Below are 15,189 nucleotides of genomic sequence, written 5' to 3'. Positions count from 1 at the left end.
TTATTTATTGAAGAATAATTAACACACTGTTAAATTTGTTTCAAGAGTACAAGTTTATTGCATTACTCAGTACTCATCAAAAAGTATATTCTTAATCCTCCTTACCTATTTCACCCACCCCCCCAACCCACCTCCAAGTGTCCATCCATAGATAAATGGATAAAGAAGAGGAGGTGTATATATATATACAATGGAATATTACGCAGTCATAAATAAGAATGAGATGTGGTCATTTGAAACAAAATGGGTGGAGCTAGAGCACATCATGTTGAGTGAAATAAACTGGTCAGAGAAAGACAAATACCATATGATTTCACTCATATGTGTAATTTAAGAAGCAAATGAACAAAAAAGATATTAACTTTTCAAAAGAAGGAAAAATTTAAAATTAGAAGACAAAGTCATTGTTTTTATAGGAAAAAGAAAGATCAAAAGAGCTCTAATGAGTGATTACTTCATGTCAGAAACTGCTGCATCCTTCACATTTATGGTTTTATTTAAACTTCACAACAATACTTAGGACTGTGTTCGTTTTATAGATGAAAATCTTAAGAACCCAAATGCTTGAACTCATTAAGTAAAATGATGTCCACAACCACTCCTGCTATATGAGTGGAAAGAAGAAACCCTCCTACTGCCCTTTCTGGTTCAACCTTGGTATGTCTCTTGTATGCAGTGTTTGCATTCCCACACCAATCATACTGTGGCCTCTCCCGATAGCACTGGGGTTATGGTGCATCTAGAACAGAGCCTTAGTCATCATCACAAGTCACTGTGCATCTGACCACACACTTATCTGGGACTCTCCAACAAGTCATATGTGTGATTCGGACTTCTTCTTCCCCGTGACAGAAATCTACATTGGGTTGATAAAAGAGAAAGCCAGAATTTGGTGAATGTATATGGGAGGATTTGAACAGAAGCCTAAGTAACCTAATAAAATAGGATCTGATGGTCTTTATAGAGCCTGGAGCTCAAGAATACTGCCAGGAGGCACACTCTGTCTCTCAATCTCTACCCACCCTTGTTCCTATCTGCTCTGCCTCATCCCCACTCTAGCTATGTACTGGTTTGCTCCACTTGGCAGGAAACATGTTTTCCAATATCTGGAGAAAGATTGATTAATACTCATTCTGTTGTGTGCCCACCTTTGGGCCATCCTCTAAGGCCAGAGAAGTAGCTCTGTATGATTATGGCAGGTCCTGTGCCAAAAAAAACAAATAAAGTGGATAAAGAGTACTTTCCAGAACAAGGAGGTTACTGGGCTGACATTGACATCCAGGACACAGTGGAGATTCACAGCTAAGAGCCAAGGGAGAAGCTTCTGGGAAGTCTAAGGTAAACATTTCAGTGTCCCAAGAACTCGGTTATGTTTTCAAACTAAAAGTAGGTGGGTTGTCAAGACTTCAGAGCATGCACACACTCACTTATTCATTCCTGAGACATTTACTGGTGTTAAAATAGAAGAAAAAAAATAAGAATAAGATATGATCCCTACCCTCGGAGTTTACTGCCTGCCAGGGAGAACAGACAAGTATACTAATGATGTCAGTATTGTGAGCAGAGTGTATTAATGAAGGTCCATAGAGGGCAGTGTTTTTCATGCTGTATGCTGAGACCCATTGGCAAGTCATTAAATCAATTTAGTGGGCTGCAGACAGCATTTAAAAAAAGAACAGAAAGGAAAAAATAGGCCAGAATATACCAGTGTGCATTGTGCAGCAGTAAAGATGAAGGATCTGGTGAAACAATTGTGTTCCAATTGTGTGGGAGGCTGTGTATGTGCAGGTTTGTGTACCAAGTCGGGCTGTAAAATCCATTTCTCACTCTAGGTCATTGTCAGAAACATTTGAAAGATGCTAATGTGATGTGAGGAACCAAGAGAAGAGGAATGTAGATGAGTCTAGTAGGAGGTAGGGAGGAAAAGATTTCTGAAGAAGGGAGCTCTTAATCTGAATCTAGGGGAGAAGGCACCAACTGCGTGATGAGCAGCTCATGATACAGGCGCAGAGGGCTGAGAAGGCTGCATAGACCAGGAAATCCTGTGGCTGCCAGGCAGAAGATCAGGGCCTGTGCTGGCTCCTGTGTTACAGCTGGGATCCTTCAAGCTACCATCAAAGGACTGGGAGCTGCTGGTGTAGAATGTGGAGGCAGGGCAAAGACATTTAAGAAAAAACAGCGTCGTGGATGACAATGAGAATGAAACACTCTAAAATTTTTAAACTGTCCAAGTTTGCTTCTGCTTGGAAAACCAGAGAAAGCTTCATGAAAGTGTGAGCACTTTTGAGTTAGCTCTGCATACTTTAAAGGTTTAGCCCAGGGATCAAGAGTGGGGGGCTTGGTGAGTTGGGGGAGGAAGTAGGAGGAGAAGAAGATACTCCAAGAGCATTCCAGAGCCCAAGAGAAGGAGCAGACTTTGAATGGCCACACCCCTTGCTCCATGAGGCTCCTTCAAACCAACCATAGTAGTTTTTCAAGGAAGTTCTAAGTGCTATGCCAAATAAAACTTTATTCACTACTTGACATTTTCAGATGTGTGCTTTGGAGGGCAGCCATCTCACATCATAGTTAAGCACTAAGATTTGCAGCCAGCCTGCTGGGGTTCAAACCCACTTCTTGCTGTGTGATGTTGGTCTAGTTACCTACTCTTTCTGTGCTTCTGAACTATCCTGGGTAAAAACAATATATATGGTGGCCATGGAAAGGTGCTGTTCAGACCTCCTTTAAGAAAGAACCTGATTTTCAGCTCAGAGGTGTCCGTAGCTATCAGTCTTTAGCTTCAGTGCCACTGGGATCCACTGCAGAATTCAGGCTCAGGCCAAGCTCAATCTCTTCCTAGAAGCCCTTTGTCAATGACATACCATGGTGGGAACACTGGGGCCTGGCCATACTTGTCCAACGTGGGACCCTGCTAAAAGGCAAACTTTGCACTGGGTCTCCCCAATGGGTCTGCCAAGGCTTTGTCAAAGCTGCGTGTCTCACTTACCCAGCCTTGCTTCATCCTGACTCTTCCCATTCTGAAACATTAGATCTGCTTTGTGGTCTGAAGACTTTTCTCATCCAGTCCTTCTTTCTTCCCTTTTATCTTTCAGAGGCAAATACATAAGAAGTCTCTTGCTCTGCCCCATCATCTGTCTGTTTCCCTAAGTGGACATGTTCCTTTCTTATGGTGTTGCCCCTGGTCTCAGGCCTTGAATTGCTAATCTTTCTATACTCAATCCCTAGATAAGCCCTCTAAGGTTCTGGAAGTTTAATGCCATCTCTATGTTGAAGACTCAAAATTGTGACTTCAGCCCTGAGCTGTCTTCCAAACTCCAGATACTTACATCCAATGCCTTTTTAATATCTCTGCCGGCTATCCACTAGGAGTGCAGGACTTAATGTGTCCAAGTCCAAACCCTTGATCTTTTCTCCTAAATCTGTCCTTTCTTCAATCTTTCCTGTCTTGCTAACTAGCAATTCTATATTTATAGTTGCTGAGGGAAAATGCTTTGATGTCATTCTTGATATCTCTCATTCTCTCAGAGCCCACATACAATCCATCAGCAAATCCTGTGGGTTCCACCTAAAAATACACGCTGAACCTGACCAGTTCTCACCACCTCTACAAGGACAATACTGTTTTGATCCATTGTGTCTTCTTCTCTGGATTATTGCAATATCTTCTGTTTTGACTTCCTACTTCTACTCTTGACCCCTTTAATCCATTTTCAAGACAGCAGCCAGAGTACTCTTTTAAAAATGTAAAACCAGATTACATCATTTTAATTTCAAAGTTCACCAGCAAGTCCAGTCACCCAGAATAAAGCCTGGATCCTAAAAATAACCTCTAAGTCCCCATGTTGCCTGGCCCATCCTCCAGTCTCCCCCAGTTTACTCAGTTTTATTTTAACTGCATAGACTTTATTTGTGACCTCCCCCCAACACTCCAACATAGTTCAAGGTGGGATTTTGTATGTGCTATCCCCTTTGCCTGGAATAGTCTTCCCCCAGATATTTGAATAACTCTCTCTCTCTTATCTCCACATTTCTGCTGCCTTGTACCTTATGGGTGATGCTGTCACACGGCTCTGAATGAAATATCACATATGCTAGCACACCTTTTTCCCTTCATCTGCTCTACTTAATTGTAACACTCTTAATATCAAACCTAATTGCTTTTTGTCTGATTTTTCTCCTTCCCAACACTAGGATGTCAGTTCCAGGAGGGCAAAATTTCACACTTCTTTCCCTTACTGTATCCCTAATGCCTATTTCAATGTCTCATGTGTAGCAGGAACCCAGTAAATGCCTGAGGTACAAGTGAATGAATTGGGGTCATCATAGTGTCGTCCTCATGGGGGTCTATGATGACCAATAATTGATGTAAATAACCCAGCATAGTTCCTGGAAAACAATAAGTACTCAATAAATATGATTTTGTGTTAATAATATTAACAATTCTTAGTCATAGCTGACTTAGTAGAGTGCACACCCAATGGTAGCCTCCAAACTGGAAACAAAGTCTGACAGCAATAGTCAGGTGAGAGCCACAGAATCTATTTGTTCAACTTCCTTAATAAAAAACCTTAAGTTCACATATCCCACAGAGGTGAAAATGACTATAATTCACCCACAGATTGAGAAATCTAACCTAGCTAACTATATTCCTAATAAACACATTGTATTATAAATACCGCATAGTCAATTTCTAACATTCATGTCAATTTTTTCTTCAGTAATATAAGCAGTTTTAGTCAGATGTAACTGAGATATGAGACTCTGGTTTGGTTTGCCCACATTTCTCTTCTTCCGTAGCCTAAGTTTTAGGACTGTGTCTGATTTAATTGACAAATGTTTGGGAGGGTGCCTGATTTGTCAAGGCACTGCGCCAGGCAAGGGGGATTCAGAAGCTATTAAGATAAGCTTGATGTTGCCTCCATACAACTGATACTTTATCAGGGAAGAATGATAATCAAATAAGAAATTATAGCAGATAAGTGTTAGAATGGTGAGTGGACAGACATCATATGATAGAAGGCAGTAACTTGGTTTGGTTGAGGAAAAAAAAGAGAGAGAGATCAGGCTTTGCTTCTCACAGAGGTGATATTTAAGAAGATGTGTGAAGCTCTACTGGTAAAGATTATTAAAGTAAGGTAACAAGCAAACTTTGTGACAAATCACTTATCTTGGTGAAGGAGAGAATGGTTGCAAGGACCTGAGAAATAATGTAAAATGGCTTGGAACATGGAGAGAACAGGAGACCTCAAAGTCTTGAAACAAGTTCTGAAAGGTGCTCTTGAAAGCAAAACAGGAGCAGCTTGTCCCTAATGAGTACAATCTCTTGGAGTCTGTTAGCAATTGTAGAAAATCCTTAATCTTTCTTTAATACATGGTAGAGTTAACTTTAAATATCGGTAAAGAAGATTTTATTTTTCTATAGTATGCTTTTAACCTCCAACTAAAATTCTCTTTCTGCAATTCTAACCTGACATGGCCCTATCTCGTGTAATTCCAAGAACCCACAGCTGCCATTGGGTTTTCCATGCTGATCTTGATGCTCTGCTGAAGTATGGGTTCATCCCCTCTCCTCTTTAGGAAAAGAGTAAATTCCTGTTGGAAGCAGAGCTGAACATAGATCTTGAATATAGGTAGGACATGGGGGTCTTGAAACATCCTTTCATTACTGGACCCCATCTAGCACTGAGTAAGACTCCTTAACCTCTGAAAATGTGCTGTCAGAGAGAAAACATAGAAACATTAAAAAAAATAATAATAATAAGACAATTTACAAAAGACAATTCACTATACAACACAAATGCAAACTTTGTGAAATGATGGTTAGGTTTCCTAAAGAATGCGATAGGACATCAAACGAGGAAAAGACCATGGCCAACAAGAAAGACAACTCACAGTGAGCACAGTTTGAACTGGACTGTGAAGAATGAGTAGGATTCTGACAGATGACTCACTGCTGGGTCCTCCAGCCCAGAGAGAGGGAAGGTGGTGGGGTGGGAGGAGAGTAGAGAAGCAGGGGAAACAGGATAAGAGAAGGTTGTAAAAAACTTAAATGGAGTTTGTGTTCCAGGCTTCAGGAGAGACTTTCTGGAACCCAACCATCTCTTGATTTGCATATGTGGACCCACTCATTTGTTTACATGGGGGACTTTGTGGTTAAATGCTTAGGATCCTGCTTGAACTTTAAGATAGGATTTTTAAACCAAACCAAAGAAACAAAAAAACAATGTTTGAAGAGTAAAGGCATGAAGGATAATAGTCAGCTATTTTGCAGTTAGAGCTATCAAAGTTTGAAGCTCAAGAAATTATATGTTTAAGTGCCTAAGTAGTCTTCAGTTGACTTTTAATTAACCTTTTTTTTTTTTTGCCATTTCTAATCTAGGGAAATTGAAAAATATTTTTACAGTCCAAAGAACTTATTTTGTAAAAGAATTCCATACGTTTGAAAGTCACTCATAATCATCTTTGAAAACATGTGATGTTTGTAGCTGAATCAAGCCAGATTGTATTTATTCCTTATCAATCCTAGTTATCTCGGCATTGCTCTCTTATTAATAAGATTCAGACAAAGCTTAGCTTTCTGGTGCAAAAGTGAAAACCCAGAGTGATTTAAAAATGATTTTCTCTAATCAAGCTTCATCTCATTAGTCGTGATTCCTTTCTTTTAGATTCTGATGTTTGCGGAAGCTTTTTGTGGGAGTATTATTTAAAACATGTCCTCCCCAGTGGAACATCTGCCTCATCCTGCAGATTATTCTTCCTCAATATTTCTGAGTAGAAGGAGAAGATTTTGTTTATTCAACTTAATCTAAATCTCAATGAAGAAATATTTCTTTTCATCCTTCCCTTTTCAAAACAACAGGATGAGCTGGATTTGCCTAACAACACTTACAGAGGCCATGCCATTTGGTTTTCATATTGACAATGGTAAGTAGATCACCATCTTCCTTGCTACCCCAAAAAATGAGTTTGTTTTTTTAAGATTTTATTTATTTATTTGACAGATCACAAGTAGGCAGAGAGGCAGGCAGAGAGAGAGGGGGAAGCAGGCTCCCCACTAAGCAGAGAGCCCAATGAGGGGCTCAATCCCAGGACCCTGGGATTATGACCTGAGCCAAAGGCAGAGGCTTTAACCCACTGAGCCACCCAGGCGCCCTGTAAAATGAGGTTCTTATACCTCCCATGATACTAGTCACAGCCATGGTGGCTTGGCAGAACAGAAGTTAATTTCTTTCACACACAAGAGTTCAATGTGGTTTGTCCAGGATGCTTCTCTATCCAGTGACTCAGGGATCCAAGCTCTCTTCATATTATAATACAGTTGCCTTCATATGTCATTTGTTTTCAATTTTTTATGTCAAGTTTTTATTTAAATTTCAGTTCATTAATATACAGTGTAAAGATTAATTTCAGGAGTAGAATTCAGTGATTCATCACTTATGTACAATAGCTGGTGTTCATCACATAAGTTCCCTCTTCAATCCCCAACCCCTATTTAACTCATCCCACTGCCCACCTCCCTCAGTCCACACTCAGTTTGTTCTCTGTTGTTAAGAGTTTGTTTTATGGTTTGCTCTCTCTCCTTTTTCACCCCTGTGTTCATCAGTTATGCTTCTTAAATTCCACATCTGAGTGAAATCCTATGGTATTGTCTTTTCTCTGACTGGCTTATTTCAATTAGCATAATACCCTCTAGATCCATCCACACACTTGCCAAGGGCATGATGTCATTCTTTCTGATGGATGAGTAATATTCATATATATATATACATATATATTTTTTTTTCCACAACTTCTCTATCCATTCATCAGTCAAAGTCAATGGACTTTTGGGCTCTTTCCATAATGTGGCTATTATGGATAGTGCCACTATAAACATTGGGGTGCATGTGTCCCTTTGAATCAGTATTTTATATCCATTGGGTAAATATTTATCCATGCAATTGCCCAATCTAGGGTAGTTCTACTTTTATCTTTTTGAGGAACCTCCCTCCTGTTTTCCAGCATGCCTTCACATGTCATTTCTAAGGTCACTTCAGCATGGAGAGGGAGAGCACCGGCTTGTAACTGCCCCAGCCTGGAAGTAACATGTGTCATCCTGTGCCTGATTCTTTGGCCAAGAGGACTCATGTGGCTTCCACTAAACTGCAAGGAGAGTGAGGAACGAGGGGAAAGCATGAAATAGCTGGTGAGCAGTAATGGTCTCTGCCTCAATTATACGATTGATTTGATGCTGTGCTAAGCCAAGCTCAGAAGAAGCACATGGGGACCATGGGATTTTCAGCACATTGAAATCACTGTCAAGAAGGAATCTGGAGTGCAAATTATATGTGCTCTGAAGACAGTGCGCATACTGTCTGGCTTTGTCCATTCTCACAGACACTCTGAGCCTCAGAGTCTTCATCTGTAAAATGAGGATACTGACACAGCGAAGTACATTAGGAGGAGCAGAAGTATTGATTGTAAAATATCTAGAAGAGGCCAAATCCATATCTAGCTTTAAAAGTAGCAATTACTATTGCATTTTGGTGATAATGACAAAATGGCAATATTATCATTATGCAAAATAATTAATTAGTTATATTTAATTTACCAAAAATAATGAAAACAATTTTGAAATAGAAGCATTTTTGCGACTCCCTAGTTGAGTTCAGAATCAGCTTTGACCCTACATTTAATTTACTTTTAGCAGAAAAGGTAGCATATTATTACCTTTAGAATTTCTCATTTCAGTTGGAAAAAATCAAGCTTTTAGAGTAATTGCAAAATTTTTAAAGGGACCTTAGTGAAAGCAGAGAGGGAAGTTTCCATGGCAATATCTGAACGACACAAAGGGAAAGGAAGAAGAGAAGGGGGAGCATTTAATGAGCACTTACATGATGTTAAGTGGTGTGCTTGGCATTTTACATCCAATATCTGTCTAAAACAAGGGGGAAAGCTATGAGATCAGTAGAATGGGTCACAGTTTTATAAGAGAACAACAGACCCAAAGGTAGAGAGACTTTTCTCAGTCAATCTTTTAGAATGTGGTCCAACTGGGATAGGAGCCGGCCTTTGCCTATAGGCTCTCCCAGCACCATTGAGCCTCCTGCAACTGAATCTTCTTTCCACTTCCTGTGCTGAATGTCCCACTTTCCCGAACTTATTTCTCTTTTTGTTCCCAGCCTTTCTTGGGGTTTCTCCGCGGTCAACGTACAAAGCTGTCTCCAGCCTGACTTTTCACCAGCTTCTATTTCCTTCTGACAATAGGTTTCCTTAGGTCCCTTCACTTGCCTACTCAGAGCTCCTCTTTATAGGAGGAAACAAATGAGACAAGTGGACAGAGCTGTGGGGGTAGTGCAGTCGCCAAGGGCAGCCATCCTAGCCAGGATCCCTTGGGCAAGAATTATCTGTGAAGCCCAATCCAGGGGAAAATGTGCTGAGGAGCAAAACACTTACCTGGTCTCAAACGCTCTCTCCACAGATTGCTTATTAGTTGAAAGGGAAAAACAGTAACTATGAAGTATAAAAAGTAGATGGCATTTTGTATGATCAAAATTAATGCTTTCAATGAGGAGCAGATGGCTATCACATGCCTCTAGGTGTGATGTGTTGAGAAGGAAACATCACATATGAGTATTGCTCTTGGGATGCATGAACTGCATCTAATCACAGGGAAGCTGCGGACAAGCCCACACTGGAAAAAAAAAAAAAAATCAATAGTCTACAGCTGGCCTGGATTCTTTCAAAACTGTCCATTTGTGGACTTTAGATTGAAGGAGACAAAGCAGATGTGGCTGCTAGATGGACCAGATCCTGTACTGGAAGAGGGTAAGCTTTAAGGACATTATTGGGACAACTGACAAATATGGGATATTGAATATTGCAACAGTGTTATATTTTCTAAATGTAGCAATGCTGTGATTAAGAAAATTTTGTTATTTTTAAGAAGTACACAGAGGTATTTGGAGTAAAAGGGTGGAATGTATGTAACCTATTTTTTTAATTAATTTTTTATTTTTTGTAAACATATAATATACTTTTATCCCCCCAGGGTACAGGTCTGTGAATCACCAGGTTTACACACTTCACAGCACTCACCATAGCACGTACCCTCCCCAATGTCCATAACCACACCCCCCTTCCCCCAACCCCCCTCCCCCCAGCAACCGTCAGTTTGTTTTGTGAGATTAAGAGTCACATGTGGTTTGTCTCCCTTCCCAAAAGAATGAAATCTTGCCATTTGTGACGACGTGGATGGAACTAGAGGGTATCAGGCTTAGCGAAGTAAGTCAATCGGAGAAAGACAACTATCATATGATCTCCCTGATATGAGGAAGTGGAAGTACAACAGGGGGGTTAATAGGGTAGGAGAAGAATAAATGTAACCTATTTTTAAATGGTTCAGAAAAATGAATAACTATTTTGGAATTTATAATTTACACATAGTTGTGCATTATATGCAGATGTGTGTGTATATATATATTGGGGGGAGGGAGACAGAATGAGAGACACAATTTGATACAACAAATGTAGCAAAATGTTAAAAATTGCTGAATCTGGAAAAAGTATATTGAGAGGAAGAGACTGTATTTCCAGCAATTCAATGAGCTTTAGAAGTTTAAACAAATTGAACTTTCTATTAATAGCAAGCTATTGCTATGTGCCCATCATACACTATGGATGGTCTAAGGCAGACCACTGGCATCCCTTCTAAACTTTTTTAGTGTCTCTGGATGTAGAAATTATGTCTTCATTTTCACGTTTAGACATGAGAAAATTGAATCAGGCAACTCACTGCAGGACATGCCAGGGTCTTAGATTTGAAATCACGTCAGGTTTACTCCTTGTCACTTCACAATGGGAAAATTCAGGTGATGTCAGTCAGGAAGAGGTGAGGCACCAGCCTCCAGGTCACAGCCCATTGGGAAGGTAGGGAAGGAAGGCAAACAAAGTAACTAGATTCCATAGTGTGTTGTGGAACGTACTTTTAAATTCTTCCAACCAGTATTTATTGCTCACCTACTATGTGCCACATGTTCTGCTAGGCCCTCTGGGACCAGAACCATGAGCAACAGAGACCCAGACTCCACTATCCCAAAATTTCTGTAGCAGTGAACAGGCGTGGCTGATACTGGTAAGCATGGGTGCCAGGGGCTCACAGGAGGGGCACCTACTCTAGACCAGGAGGTTAAGGCAGGCTTCTCAGAGGATATCTAACTGCTGTCTTAACAGATTCTCAGAGACAGAGAAGAACATGGGAAATCTCGCTCATTCCCATGGTGCAAAAACCTGGAACATCAAGAATCCACTACTGAGGAATCTGGAAAAAGGATATACAAGTGTTCTCTTTTGTGTATAGTCTGTACTAGTCCTGACTGAACGAATGAATGGATGGATGGATGAATGAATGGATGAGTGAATCCCCACCTGCGATTGTAAGGAGTCCAATGGGATCAACTTTCCAAGGAGATTAGCTTCCCTGGTTAACTTCCCTTCCAGGCCACCAGAGCCAATGGGTAATTGCCACCAAAGGGCCACCAAACCTCTCCTCCCCGATGCAGCAGTGAGTGGCCATGGAAGTGAAAGCAGCGTGGTAAGGAAGCACAGCCCTGGGGGCTCCTGCCCTCCCAGGTTTCTGTTTGGGTTTTAGATGAAAGGAAATGCTTTATCAAGAAAAGCTTTTCTTTATCAAGAAAAGTTCTCTCTCTCTCCTTTTTTTTTTCTTTTCCCCCTGAGTTGCTCAACACTTTTTTAAGGCTCTTATGTTCACAGAAGAGAACAAAAGCATCTTCCTGAAACTGTACCTTGGGTTTCATTCTTGCCCATGCCGGACAAAGCCAACGGCCCATGCACCTTTGTAGATGAGAAACAAGTGCCCTCCAGCTCCATCTGATCTCCGTCAGAATCAGCTCAGGAACAACACAATGTGCTTTCGGTTTTACTCAGTTTTTTTTCTGGTGTGATCTTATTTGATTTTATTTCATTTACAGAATAGATGTATAAAATGTTTGAGAGTCTTGTGAATAAAATACTCAGGGATTTTCACAATCCTTTTGGTGATGACCCAGGAACGTGGGAAGGAGACTTGGGCCTGCCCCTAGGGGAGAGGAGGCTTCTTCGAGGCCAGAAACTCAGCTGGCTCTTTTTTCTGCCCTTTGCTCAGTCAACCATGCCAACTGGAGCTGCTGGCTTATTCTTGTTCTGTATACTGAAGTTCCAGGAAACATTCTGCTTGAAAAATATATCTCGCAGCTGGGGGTAGAAAAAAAAAATAAGTTTGGAGATTAGTGATCAGTTTGCACACCTTCATAAACAAATTCAGGCTGAGAAAGGGAATCATTTGCTTAAAATCACAAAGCTAATTAACCATTAAGCAGGAACTAAGCCCTCATCCTGGGTATCATTCTGTTTTCTTTTCTAGGGCATGGAATTGGTGGATCTGGCTAAACCAATCCTGGTGAGTGGAAAGACCCAATGATTTGGTCCAAGAGGAGATAATAATAATAATAATAATAATAATAACTTTATTATTAAAATAATAATAATAATAATAATAAGAAGAAAGATTATTATTATTATTATTATTATTATTATTATCTTAATCCCCAAAAGCTGCTGTTTCTGACAGGCGCCTTACTGTTCTCCCCCAAATACACCCTCTGTGTCTTCTGAGATCTGAGTTCCTTGATACTGGAGGCTGTAGATGGCCTAGTGCAGGCATCTATCCCTCCAGGAAAGAGGGAGCAATATCAATAATATCACATTCCCTTCCAAAAACTGCTCTGGGCACAGTAGCTCAGCACCATCTCTCTTGGTTACTGAGTGTTCTTGCAGGTAGTTAATGACTAGCAAACGTTTAGCCCTGTCCTCACTCATGAAAAGATTGAACCTGAAGTGTAACTGAAACCACAGATAGGAACACTTTCTTTCTAACATAAAGTGACAAGGGTTCATCATTTTCAGGCTGCTCCAAGCTGCCTTGCTGGGGGCACAGAAAGACAATCAGGTTCCAGGTGAGAGAATCGAGCCTCCCCCGCAACTTTCAAAAACCACAGAAGGAAGCAAGTCCCAAGCTGCACAAAGTTCCTTTGAGAAGGCAAATGGAGGTCTATTTTAGTTCTTTCCCAAGAGGGCACAGTGAGTTGGGAGAGGCTGTCCGGAGGCTCAGGATGTCATTCTGGGCCATCTAGAGGCCCCGGGACAGGAGGGGGAGGCCAGGGACTGCTGCACTGAGCTAACAGCTCCAAGACCAGGAAGGGACATCAGGTAAACCTAACCGATTTACACACGTGCCCTCCCATAGAGATGGTCTGATAGTCTCCTCACTTAGAACTTGGAGTGGTTTTCATACTGTCTCTTCTTTCCTTCCTTCCCAGTGATCTCTATCTCTCTCTTTTTCTCTCTCCTTGACCCCCTCCCTCTCTCAGTCTCTCTATCTCTGTCTTTTCCTCTCTCTCTCTCCCTTCTTCCCTCTTCTCTCTCTGCTTGTCTCTGTCTCTCTCTCTCTCTCTTCTGCTCTCTCTCCATCACTATGTCTCTTCTCCTCTCTCTGTCTTTCTTTCTCTATCTGTTACCAAAACATACCACTTTTCCCATCTGATCCCTGAAAAGAGCACCAATTTTATTTATTTGTAAAATAGTGAAAATAGTGAAATTACTGAAAACCATAAAAAGCAGTGGAAAACGTTGATGCTCTCCGGAATTATCCTGACTTGATAGATTCTAGAGCTGGCATTGCCTCCCTCTGTCATGTGAATAAAACATCATCTTTTCATTTTTAAAGAAGTGGTTATATCAGTGTCTCTTTGATAATGTCTACTGGTTGTTTCTTTTTTGTAAAGATACAATGTTCATTTTCATACTCACAAAAGAAATTTAGGAATATCTACTCAATCTTTGCAGTTCAGGGTCTGTACTAATATTCCTTATTACTTTTTTGCTCTGACTACCCAGCTGAGCAGAAGATAAACACATTTTGATGTCGTTTATTATATTGCAAGGTGATAATACTGACCAAACAAACAAATGGAATGACCTACTTCTTTTTTTCTTTTCTTTTCTTTTTCTTTTTTTTTCCTCCAAATCCCTTGTCTTGTAATCAGCCTGGGTTTGACTCTCCCATATTACACCTGCCAAATCTGTGAAGCGAGCATGTTGTCTTATTCCTCAGGGCATTCCTTTCTGAACATGGAGAATGGAGCTAATCCTAGTATTTCAGAGGGTTGTGGACTGGACTGAGCAAGAAAATATATACTTTGGCATGATAACTTACATATAATAAGCTCTTAATCAATGTAACATTTTCTAATTTCATAGAGTTACTGATAAGGTTTACGGTCCCAGCAGCGATTTGCAATTCCTACTCCACAGCGCAGGTCACTGAGCTTGGAGAAGGACAATGAACTGATCCAGATCACATAAATGGTAAGCATCAGTGGAAAGCACTGGTTTACAGTCAGGGGTCTTCTTGCCTCCAGGGGACCTTTGTCCATGTTCAGAAATTTGGGACTGTCACCAAGGAGGAATGATAGTATTGGCATCCAGAGGTCAGGTTTGCTGCTAAACATCCTGCAATGCCTAGAATAGCCCCTATCGCAAAGATTTGTCTGCACTAAATTGTTATAAGCCCCAAGGTTGAGCAACCCTGGTTTCAGATCTATGTATTCTGACACCAAATCAAGAGTTATTTTAATTCACCTTACATGTCCCAAAGTACCTCAAAGCACATTGTAAAACTAAAACACTATTTTTGTTTTTTGAAAGGCAGTATAATATAATAGAAAACTTTAAGGTTTGACATATCTGGGTCTCTTCTCAGCTCTGCCACCTATTAACATTTAATCTGAGTGACCTCAGGCAAAAATTAACACATCCAAGTCCCAGTGTCTCTGTTTGTGAAATGTATCAGGATGCTTTAAAAATTAGGAAAAATATAGATGACTAAGTATGTTGCCAGTACACAGCACAGGTACCTCTGTGGTAACTATGACAAAATTACCTTTATAGTTGAACTATCATTCATGGATGTGGGTATAGATACATATGATAAATTTCAATTTTGTCAACAAATATTTATGAGTAACTACCATGAGATAAACACTGAAAATGCAAAAATGAACCAAATGGAAATGTTCCTATCATGATGCAAGTTACATTACAGATGAAAGGAAATGGGTAAAACATAGGGATAAAGAAAGAAATCTCAGATAA

Source organism: Mustela nigripes, chromosome 1 (assembly GCF_022355385.1).
Source record: "Mustela nigripes isolate SB6536 chromosome 1, MUSNIG.SB6536, whole genome shotgun sequence".
Classification (NCBI taxonomy): Eukaryota; Metazoa; Chordata; class Mammalia; order Carnivora; family Mustelidae; genus Mustela; species Mustela nigripes.
The sequence above is the reverse complement of the archived record's forward strand: the minus strand, read 5'-3'. Positions refer to the sequence as shown.